General features: G+C 41.1%; 1 pseudogene; it reads left to right on the forward strand.

The window, feature by feature from the left end:
* Nucleotides 1–1,632: 1,632 nt before the first annotated feature.
* LOC136397577 (small ribosomal subunit protein eS6-like) lies at nucleotides 1,633–2,395 on the forward strand (annotated as a pseudogene).
* Nucleotides 2,396–11,092: the final 8,697 nt, after the last annotated feature.

Here is an 11,092-nt window from a genome sequence, read left to right on the forward strand (position 1 = left end):
TAAGTGTTGATTCCATTGTAGCTGATAATAAAGCGAGTGCCAACAACTTTCCAACGGAATTTTTAAATAGTCTGTCGCCTTCTGGCATGCCACCTCACAAATTGAGGTTAAAGATTGGAGCAATTATTATGCTGTTAAGAAATCTTAACACCAGAAGGGGTCTTTGCAATGGTACAAGACTAGAGGTTCTCCAATTGAAAAATAATGTCATAATAGCTAAGTCTTTGACTGGCTCCTCTAAAGGTGAAATACATGTCATTCCAAAAATTGATTTGGCTCCAACTCAAACAGGGTTGCCGTTTCAATGGAGACGTAGACAATTTCCTGTAAAACTTGCCTTTGCTATGACCATCAATAAGTCTCAGGGCCAAATGCTTAAGCGTGTTGGCATTTTTTTACCTGAGCCTGCATTTGGACACGGTCAACTTTATGTTGCTTGTTCAAGTCTTCGTGAAAGAATGAACATAAAATTAAAAATAATTGATGGTCCTCTGCAAGGCGAGCTTAAAAATGATGGAAATATCTACACAAGAAATGTTGTGTACAAAGAGATCTTTGACATGTGAATTAACATTTTATTATTTAAATCACCTTTATTTATTGAGCTAGCGGTGGCTCTTAAGAAATGTACCGCCAGTGGTTTCCTTCATTGCACTCTACTTTAAGCAATTAAGCAAGTAGAAGGGGGAAACCCCGTGGGGCAGTAAGCAAAGGGGCGTCCTCGCCACCTACCCTGGGTAATTCAGTTTGAATTAGCAGACACCTTTACACAAATCATTTTAATTACAATTTATAATATCTAGAACAGCGGTCATTTCGTATGACCACCGGGCTTTCTAGTTTTGTATATTGGATTAAAGGTTTTGGTTTCTACACTATAAAATGGGGGCAGAATGGGAGCTTGCTCTTGGTTCCTGAGATTAATATTAGAGGAGAGAGCAGAAAGGAGAGCAGAGAGAGGCCACGTGGAGGAGGCCAGGAGAAGCAGCCAAGATGGCAGAGCGCTGAAGGAAAAGCCAGTTTGTGCAGAGTTTGTGCAGGGAGAAGGAAGGAGTTGGGGAGCAGAGGTGAATAAGTCTGGTGAGCTAGAAACCTTTGATTCTAGGAAACTCGGATAAGTCAGTAGCTTTGTGAGCACTGAATGTGAGTGGGTTTTGGAACCCAGTGTGTGTTTTTACTTGCCCGCCGGGTGCAAGCTAGGATTAAAGATGATGACCCATCAGTTTATGGCTCCGTTGTTTCTTTACCGACTGTCTGAATCCAATGCGAACCTGCATGGGCCAAGCGGCTGTGATAGCGGCCCTGGCTACTGGCTTTACAATACAATATTATATTATATTATATTATATTATATTATATTATATTATATTATATTATATTATATTATATTATATTATATTATATTATATTATATTATATTATATTATATTATATTATATTATATTATATTATATTATATTATTATATCATATTATATTATCTACTCTATTCTTTTCTAGAGCACATGTCAGAAAATTTAATCTAAACTACCTTGAGCATAAAAGGAAGTCATTGACGCACAAAAAGTTTTCAGGGTTAAGATTGGTATGGGCTCTTTTTGGTGGTGGCTCGGAGGTGGTCGACTACTTCAGGATGAAGCTGAACATCTCTTTCCCAGGCACAGGCTGCCAGAAACTCATTGAAGTAGATGATGAATGCAGATGTCGAAACTTTTATGATAAGTGAATGGCCACAGAAGTTGCTGCTGACACTCTGGGTGAAGAACGGAAGGGTTGTGTGGTTCCAGTCAGTGGTGGGAACGACAAACAAAGTTTTTCCATGAAGCAGGTTATCCTGACCTATGACCACATCTGCCTGCTATTGAGTAAGAGGTATTCCTGTTACAGACCAAGGAGTACTGGAGAGAGGAAACACAAATCTGTCTGGGGTTGCATTGTGGGTAGCAATGATGAAGTTGATGTTCTCGACTTCAACATTACAAAAAGAAAATAGAGAGAAAGAGAGAGAGAAGGCTATTCTTGATCTCACTGATACCACTGTGCCTCATCACCTGGGGCCCAAAAAAGCTGGCAGAATTTACAAACTTTTTAAATCTCTCTAAAGAGGATGTCCACCAATATGTTGTGAGAAAAACACCTAAACAGAGAAGGTAAGAGACCTCAGACCAAAGCTCCCAAGGTTCATGCCATGCGTCCTGTGACACGGATGTTGCCGTATTGCTCTGAAGAAACATTTTACTAGGAAAAATAAAAAAGAGGCGGTAGAATATGCTGCACTGAGACTAAGAGAATGAAGGGGGCCAGAGAGAAAGGCCGGGCTCAGACTGCCAAGAGAGAGACGTAGGCTGTCCTCTCTGAGAGCTTCTACCTCTCAGTCTGAGTCCAGTCAACAGTGAGATTTTCTAAGAGTAACAAATAAATAAGATCTGACATTAAAAAAAAAAAAAGATTGGTTTGGGTCATGGCTAACGGGCCCCAGAGACGTCACCAGGCCTACTTTTTCTCCATCTCTTCCACATGTTGCCTTCATCTTCAGCCTGCTGTGGCCTGTTGGCAACAACTTGGACTACAAATTTCCAGGTTCAGATTTCTATAGTAACAAAGACTTGCAAGGGCTCTTTCTCAGAAGCCCCTGCGAAGGTCTCTATGCATCTCCATGGCTCTGGGTGGGTCACATCCCTGTGTCAGTGACGGGGCCAGAGGACTGTGCCAAGTGGCTTGCTTGGTGCTTGCCTCACACAGTTGCCCCCCACCCCCCGCCCCGCGTGCCCCACAGAGCTGGGGGTGGAGCCCTGCTGTGTGAGTGAAGGTCAGGGCCCTAAAACCAAAGGGGGACCTGTTGCTAAAAGGAGGAAAAATGCAGCCAGCCAACTCTGACATCCTTCAGGAGAGTTTTGAAGGTGAAATGAGCTCATTGAGGACATACATATGCAACGATAAGTGCTGATTTCGCCTCCTCTTGCCCCCTAGGTTGATATCTTTTCTAAACAGTTCACTTAGTCCGGGATCTCACCTCCTACCACAGGCCAGTCTCCTTTCTGCTTTTTTGCACAGACCCCGTACTTCACGTGCCTCGGTCTGGAACACTCATCCTGCCTTGTTTTCTTCCCCAGGTCCGCAGTCCAGGGTGGAGTCAAGGCTCACTTCCTCTCTGAAACCTTCCCAGAACCTTCTGGCCAGGATGGGAGGGTTTCACTCTTTCATTACAGTAAGATTTTGGTGTTAAACGCTTTGTTGGAAATCTTGGTATCTCTGACCAGGAAGGAGGCGGGTGGTGCTGTTGCGGTTGAGGCTGGCACCACCGAGGTGACAGGCCAGCAACAGCTGCCGCAGGCTACGGGCAGCCAAGGCCATGGTGATTTTGTGGGCCTTGTGATGCAGCCCCTGCCTGTCTCCCTGACCATCCCCTTCTCGGGGCGGGGGGGTGGGGGGGGGAGTCTCTCCTCCTGTGAGCCCATTGTCTACAGGGCCCATTCCTCAGCTGATGGGGCCTGTAAGAGAGGAGGCAGAAGATTGATGGTGGGGGGGGGGGGTAAGTTTAAAAAGAGAGGAGGACTCCTCCCCCCTCTCTTCTTTAAGGAAAGCCATCATCCCCAGAGAGGGGAGGGGAGTGACTTAGACACCCTCTCCCCTGTGGGGGCAGAGCTGGGGTGGGGAATGGTGCAGGAACTTGCTGCTTCACCGCAGAGAAAATAACCCCAGAAAGTTCTGCTGCGCACAGAGTCCCTCTCCCCACCCTCCCCTCACCCCCCACCCTCCCCTCACCCCCCACCCTCTCCTCATTCACCCCTCACCCCTCTCACTCCCCCCTCACCCTCCCCATTAATGCACAACACCTTGATTTCTCTTGCAGTTTATGCCTCAAGTGTACTGTTATTCTTCTCTTGATGGGAATAATTCATTTAAGGTTCTTTGATGATTATTTTATTTCTCCCAAGTATATTCTATATGAGAAGATCAATTCCAACAAATTAGATCCATTAACAAGCGCTAAGCGGCCTGTGGTTAGAGCCGGTGCTGTTAGACTAAGTCCAGAAGGAGACAGAATCTCTGCAGGGGACCCTGGAGCAGCACTCACACCCCTCTTTGGGAGTCCTCGATAGTGAAGTTCAAGGTCAATGTAGAGTCTAAAGATGATGACTGAGAATTCATCAGCCAGCAAACCAGCCCTGAGCCCCAGACTGAGGAGACCGAGATCTCAGCCCGGATGAGGCATCGGATCCCAAAGGCCATGAACAGGGCAGTGAACCGCCTGCTTGTTCCCTGACCCCCTTCAGCAGGAATATCAGCGCTCCCACATGGTTGGGCAGTAAGGAGAGAAGGAAACAAAATGCCGCCTCATTGCTCCTCTGAACCAGGGGACAGGGCAGGAGATTCTGACCCATCAGAGACCTCTGTGGAGGCTGATAGGAAAGAAGAGAGAATGATTCGCTGTGTCCTCATCACCAGAGGCAATAAGAGGACAGAGAGTTCAGGTAATCACCAGCGAAGCTCCAAACAGGGTCTTCCAGAGAGGCCCTGGGAGCTGTGCCCCCCTGCGGGAGCCTTGGGTAGGACCAAAGTGCTCACTGCTGTGACAGGTTAACTGTGATGTTCAGATAAAGGCCCTGGGGATGCCCCACCCACCCACCCACCCTCTGAATAATTCAACTAGGTAAACTAGTATTTACACTAGAAATTTAATCCTCATTTAGGATGATAATGGAATTGAAAAATAAACTGAACGTTAAGTAGCATGTCAGGGGAGATGATCAAGGACTGAACGCCTGGCCTCCAAGCTGACTTTCTTTAACAGGCCAGAGAAACTAAGCAAGTTTCTGTTTCCGTAATTGCAGGATCAAGAACAGGGCGGGGATATGGGGGCAGCAGTGTGCTGGAGCCCCTCAACCCGGCCCTCAGAGCTGCTGTACAATCTATCGGTAAGTCGTTAAACATAGGCACAATTAAAATTTCAATTATGTAATCTTACAATAAAAAATTACATTAAAAACAAAGGCAATAAACAGTCAAAACTCGTCAAATCCTAATCACTTTTTAATATTTTACTATTGTGTATGTTTTTGAGAACATTCATATTGCATCTGTATTATGGTGTGTTACTCCATGTCTCTTCCAAATTTTGCATTTAATGACACTGCATTGGTAGTTTGAAAATGACCATGGTGGCAGTATTTACACCACTGAGATTAGCAAACACCACAAATCCAGGTCAATTCAGAAAACAGAATCACAAAAGTAATTTGAACTGAGAAAATTCCATCTACATGATTATTTACTAGCAAAAGATGATTGACTACTAAAAGGAGTGAAATGAAAAATAAAGTATACAGAAATATAAAATGTAAGGAAGAGTTACCACTACCCCTAGGGCTGAAGAAGAGTGATCAAGGAAGGAACAATGGTGGGAGAGGGCCACATTGTAACATTGTTGGAAATGGTACAACCGTGGCCAGGTGGATAAAGAAGCAGGTAGATAAAGGAGACCATGGGCTAGAAATGGTCCATAGTCAGTGAGCCAAAGCTAGTCAGTAGTCAGCCTCCCACTGGATGACAACAAAACTCACAGAAAGGTGCAAGTCACTGGGACATCACTGGGGCACTTTCATGTCACTGGAGCAAGAGGAAAAGAAAATCAGGCCTGACCAGGCGGTGGCGCAGTGGATAGAGCATAGGACTGGGAGGGGGAGGACCCAGGTTCGAGACTCTGAGGTCGCCAGCTTGAGCACTGGCTCATCTGGTTTGAGCAAAGCTCACCAGTTTGGACCCAAGGTCGCTGGCTCAAGCAAGGGGTTACTCGGTCTGCTGAAGGCCCACGGTCAAGGCACATATGAGAAAGCAATCAATGAACAACTAAAGTGTCGCAATGAGAAACTGATAATTGATGCTTCTCATCTCTCTCCGTTCCTGTCTGTCTGTCCCTATCTATCCGTCTCTCTGACTCTCTCTCTCTGTCCCTGTAAAAAAAAAAAAAGAAAGAAAGGAAAGAAAAGAAAATCAGGACCTACATGAGAAATCTCATCTTCTTTTATTATTAGTATTATGATAAAATACACATAACATAAAATTTGCCATCTTAATCATATTTAAGTGTACAGTGCAGTGGTATCAAAATTCATCCATTGTATTGTGCAAACACCACCACCATCCACCGTCATGGTTTTTTCGTCCTGTAAAACTGAAACCCATTAATCAATAATTCCTCATTCCTCCCAATTCCAACCACTGGTAACCACTGTTTTACCTTCTGTCTCTATGAATTTGGCCACTGTAAGTACTCGTGTAAGTGTCATCATACCATATTTGTGTTTTTGCGACTGGCTTACGTCACTTGGCATAATGTCCTCAAGACTTATCCATGTTGCAGCATGTGCCACAATTTCCTTCCTGTGCAAGCCTGAATAATATTCCACTGTGTGTATACACCACATCTTGCTTAGTCCTTTGTTTATGCATGGGTAGCTTCCAGGTTTTAACTATTGTGAATAATGCTGCTCTGCCCATGAGTGTACAATTATTTCTTCGAGGCCCCGATTTCAATTCTCTTGGGGATCTACCTAGAAGTGAAATTGCTGGATCATATAGTAATTCTATTATTTTATCATATCTTTTTCTGTAGCAGCTGTACCATTGTACATTCCCACAAATGGTGCACAGGATTCCAACTTCTCCACATTCTTACTAACTCTTTTAATTATACACACACACACACATACACACACATATATCATGTTTAATAGAAGTGGCAAAAGTGTGCATGCTTATCTAATTCCTGATTTAGAAAAAAAGCTTGCAGTATTTCCTTCTTGTTAATGATGTTTGCTGTGGGTTTTTTATAAATGGCTTTTATTATGTTAAAGTCGTTTCCTTCTGTTACTAGTTTGTTGAGTGCTTTTGTCGTGAGAGAGAGTTGAATTTTTTGCATCAATTGACATGATCATTTTTTCCCTTCATTCTGTTAATGTCGTGCATTAATTTGATCGATTTTCCTATGTTGAGCTATCCTTGCATGGCAGGAATAAATCTCACTTGGTCATGCTATGTAATCCTTTTAATATGCTGCTGAGTTTGGTTTGTTAGTATTTCACTGAGGACTTTTTTTAATCAATGTTTATTAGGGATATTGGTCTGTAGCTTTCTTTTCCTGTGGTATCTATCTGGCTTTGGTATCAAGGCCATGCTGGCCTCACAGAATGATTTAAGAAGTGTTCCTTCCTTTTTAATATTTTAGGAAAATTTGAGAGCATTGATGTTAGTTTTCCTTTAAATGTTTGTTACAATTCATTAGCGAAATCAACATGTCCAAGACCCTTCATTTTGGGGGGAGATTTTTCTACATTACTGTTTCAATCTCTTTATTAGTTATAGATCTATTCAGATTTTCTATTTTTTCATGATTTAATCTTAGCAGGCTTTGTGTTTCTAGGAATCTGTCCACTTAATCTAGTTTACCCAATTTGCTGGTGTACAATTAATTGTTCATAGTACCCTCCTATAATCTTTTTTATTTCTGTAGAATCAGTAGTAATGTCACAGTTTTCATTTTTTATTTTAGTTATTTGAGTCTTCTTTTTTTTTTTTTTTTTTTTTTTTGCTTAGTTCATCTAGCCAAGGGTCTGTCAATTTTGTTAATCTTTTCAAAGAAACAACTTTTGTTTTCATTAATGTTCTTTACTGTTTTCTATTCTCTATTTTGTTTATCTGCTCTAATCTTTATTACAGGGGTCCCCAAACTTTTTACACAGGGGGCCAGTTCACTGTCCCTCAGACCGTTGGAGGGCCGGACTTTTTTTTTTTTTTTTTTCCATAGGAACAATTTTTTTTTTTTAATAAATTTTTATTAATGGTAATGGAATGACATTAATAAATCAGGGTACATATATTCAAAGAAAACATGTCTAGGTTATTTTGTCATTAAATTATGTTGCATACCCCTCGCCCAAAGTCAGATTGTCCTCCACCACCCTCTATCTAGTTCTCTGTGCCCCTCCCCCTCCCCCTAACTCTCTCCCTCCCTCCCTCCCATGTCCTCCCTCCCCCCACCCCTGGTAACCACCACACTCTTGTCCATGTCTCTTAGTCTCGTTTTTATGTTCCACCAATGTATGGAATCATGTAGTTCTTGTTTTTTTCTGATTTACTTATTTCACTCCGTATAATGTTATCAAGATCCCACCATTTTGCTGTAAATGATCTGATGTCATCATTTCTTATGACTGAGTAGTATTCCATAGTGTATATGTGCCACATCTTCTTTATCCAGTCTTCTATTGAAGGGCTTTTTGGTTGTTTCCATGTCTTGGCCACTGTGAACAGTGCTGCAATGAACATGGGGCTACATGTGTCTTTACGTATCAATGTTTCTGAGGTTTTGGGGTATATACCCAGTAGAGAGATTGCTGGGTCATAAGGTAGTTCTATTTGCAGCTTTTTGAGGAACCACCATACTTTCCTCCATAATGGTTGTACTACTTTACAGTCCCACCAACAGTGAATGAGCGTTCCTTTTTCTCTACAGCCTCTCCAACATTTGCTATTACCCGTCTTGTTGATAATAGCTAATCTAACAGGGGTGAGGTGGTATCTCATTGTAGTTTTGATTTGCATTTCTCTAATAACTAATGAAGCTGAGCATCTTTTCATATATCTGTTGGCCATTTGTATCTCTTCCTGGGAGAAGTGTCTGTTCATGTCCTCTTCCCATTTTTTTATTGGATTGTTTGTTTGTTTGTTGTTGAGTTTTATGAGTTCTTTGTAAATTTTGGATATTAGGCCCTTATCTGAGCTGTTGTTTGAAAATATCATTTCCCATTTAGTTGGCTGTCTGTTTATTTTGATATCAGTTTCTCTTGCTGAGCAAAAACTTTTTATTCTGATGTAGTCCCATTCATTTATCTTTGCCTTCACTTCTCTTGCCATTGGAGTCAAGTTCATAAAATGTTCCTTAAAACCCAGGTCCATGATTTTAGTACCTATGTCTTCTTCTATGTACTTTATTGTTTCAGGTCTTATATTTAGGTCTTTGATCCATTTTGAATTAATTTTAGTACACGGGGACAGGCTGTAGTCGAGTTTCATTCTTTTGCATGTGGCTTTCCAGTTTTCCCAACACCATTTGTTGAAGAGGCTTTCTTTTCTCCATTGTGTGTTGTTGGCCCCTTTATCAAAGATTATTTGACCATATATATGTGGTTTTATTTCTGGGCTTTCTATTCTGTTCCATTGGTCTGAGTGTCTATTTTTCTGCCAATACCATGCTGTTTTGATTATCGTGGCCCTATAATATAGTTTAAAGTCAGGTATTGTAATGCCCCCAGCTCATTCTTTTTCCTTAGGATTGTTTTGGCTATTCGGGGTTTTTTATAGTTCCATATAAATCTGATGATTTTTTGTTCCATTTCTTTAAAAAATCTCATAGGGATTTTGATGGGAATTGCATTAAATTTGTATATTGCTTTGGGTAATATGGCCATTTTGATTATATTTATTCTTCCTATCCAAGAACAAGGAATATTTTTCCATCTCATTGTATCTTTTTCGATTTCCCTTAACAATGCTTTGTAATTTTCATTATATAGGTCCTTTACATTCTTTGTTATGTTTATTCCTAGGTATTTTATTTTTTTTGTTGCAATCGTGAAGGGGATTATTTTTTTGAGTTCGTTTTCTAATATTTCATTGTTGGCATATAGAAAGGCTATGGACTTTTGTATGTTAATTTGTATCCTGCGACCTTACTGTATTGGTTTATTGTTTCTAATAATCTTTTTGTGGAGTCCTTTGGGTTTTCGATGTATAGGATCATATCATCAGCAAAAAGTGATACCTTTACTTCTTTTTTTCCGATATGGATGCCTTTTATTTCTTTGTCTTGTCTGATTGCTCTGGCCAGAACTTCTAGCACCACGTTAAATAAGAGTGGAGAGAGTGGACAACCCTGTCTTGTTCCTGATTTAAGGTAGAAAGTCCTCAGTTTTATGCCGTTTAATATGATATTGGCTGATGGTTTATTATATATGAGGGCCGGACTATTAAAACAACTATGAACAAATCCCTATGCACACTGCACATATCTTATTTTAAAGTAAAAAAAAAAAAAAAAAAAAAAAAGAACGAGAACAAATACAATATTTAAAATAAAGAACAAGTACATTTAAATCAACAAACTGACCAGTATTTCAATGGGAACTATGGGCCTGCTTTTGGCTAATGAGATGGTCAATGTCCGGTTCCATATTTGTCACTGCTAGCTGTAACAAGTGATATGATGCACTTCTGGAGCCGTGAGGCGTGCGTCCCGCATCACTGAAAGTAGTACTGTACATGAGCGACGCTGCCACATACAGTACTCCAGTACTCTCACTGACCACCAGTGAAAGAGGTGCCCCTTCCAAAAGTGCGCGGGGGCCTGATAAATGGCTTCAGGGGACCACATGCGGCCCGTGAGCCGTAATTTGGGGACCCCTGCTTTATTATTTACTTCTTCCTGCTAACTCTGCTTTACTTGCTCCCCCCCCCCCCCCCAGTTCCTCAGGTTGTAAAGTTCAGTTTTAGATTTGATATTTTTGTTGTGTTTTAATGTAATCATTTATAGTCATAAATTTCTCCTTTGGCACCACTTCCACTAAGTCCCATATTTTTTGGTATATTGTGTTTTTGGTTTTTCTTCATCTCATTATTTTCTAATTTCCCCTGTGATTTTTCTCTGGTCCATTGGTTGTTTAATAGTGTACTGTATAATTTCCACAAATTTGTGAATTTTTCAGTTTTACTTCTATTACTGATCTCTAACTTCATCCAGTTGTGGTTGCAGAAAATTCTTATTGTATGGCATCTTTTTAAATCTATTGAGGCTTAATTTGTGGCCTAACAGTCTATCCTAGAAAATGTCCCATGTACAATTGAGAAGAATGTGTATGTTGTTTTGCTGAATAGGGTGTTCCATTATATCTGTTAGATCTTGGTGATATTTTTTGTTAAGGCCTCAATTTTCTTAGCTTCTGTCAGGTTGTTCTGTCATTGAGTGGGGTATCGAAGTATCCAACTATTATTTTAGACCTATTTCTCCCTTCGATTCTGTCAGCTTTTGCTTCATA

This window comes from Saccopteryx leptura, chromosome 3, assembly GCF_036850995.1.
Source record: "Saccopteryx leptura isolate mSacLep1 chromosome 3, mSacLep1_pri_phased_curated, whole genome shotgun sequence".
Classification (NCBI taxonomy): domain Eukaryota; kingdom Metazoa; phylum Chordata; class Mammalia; order Chiroptera; family Emballonuridae; genus Saccopteryx; species Saccopteryx leptura.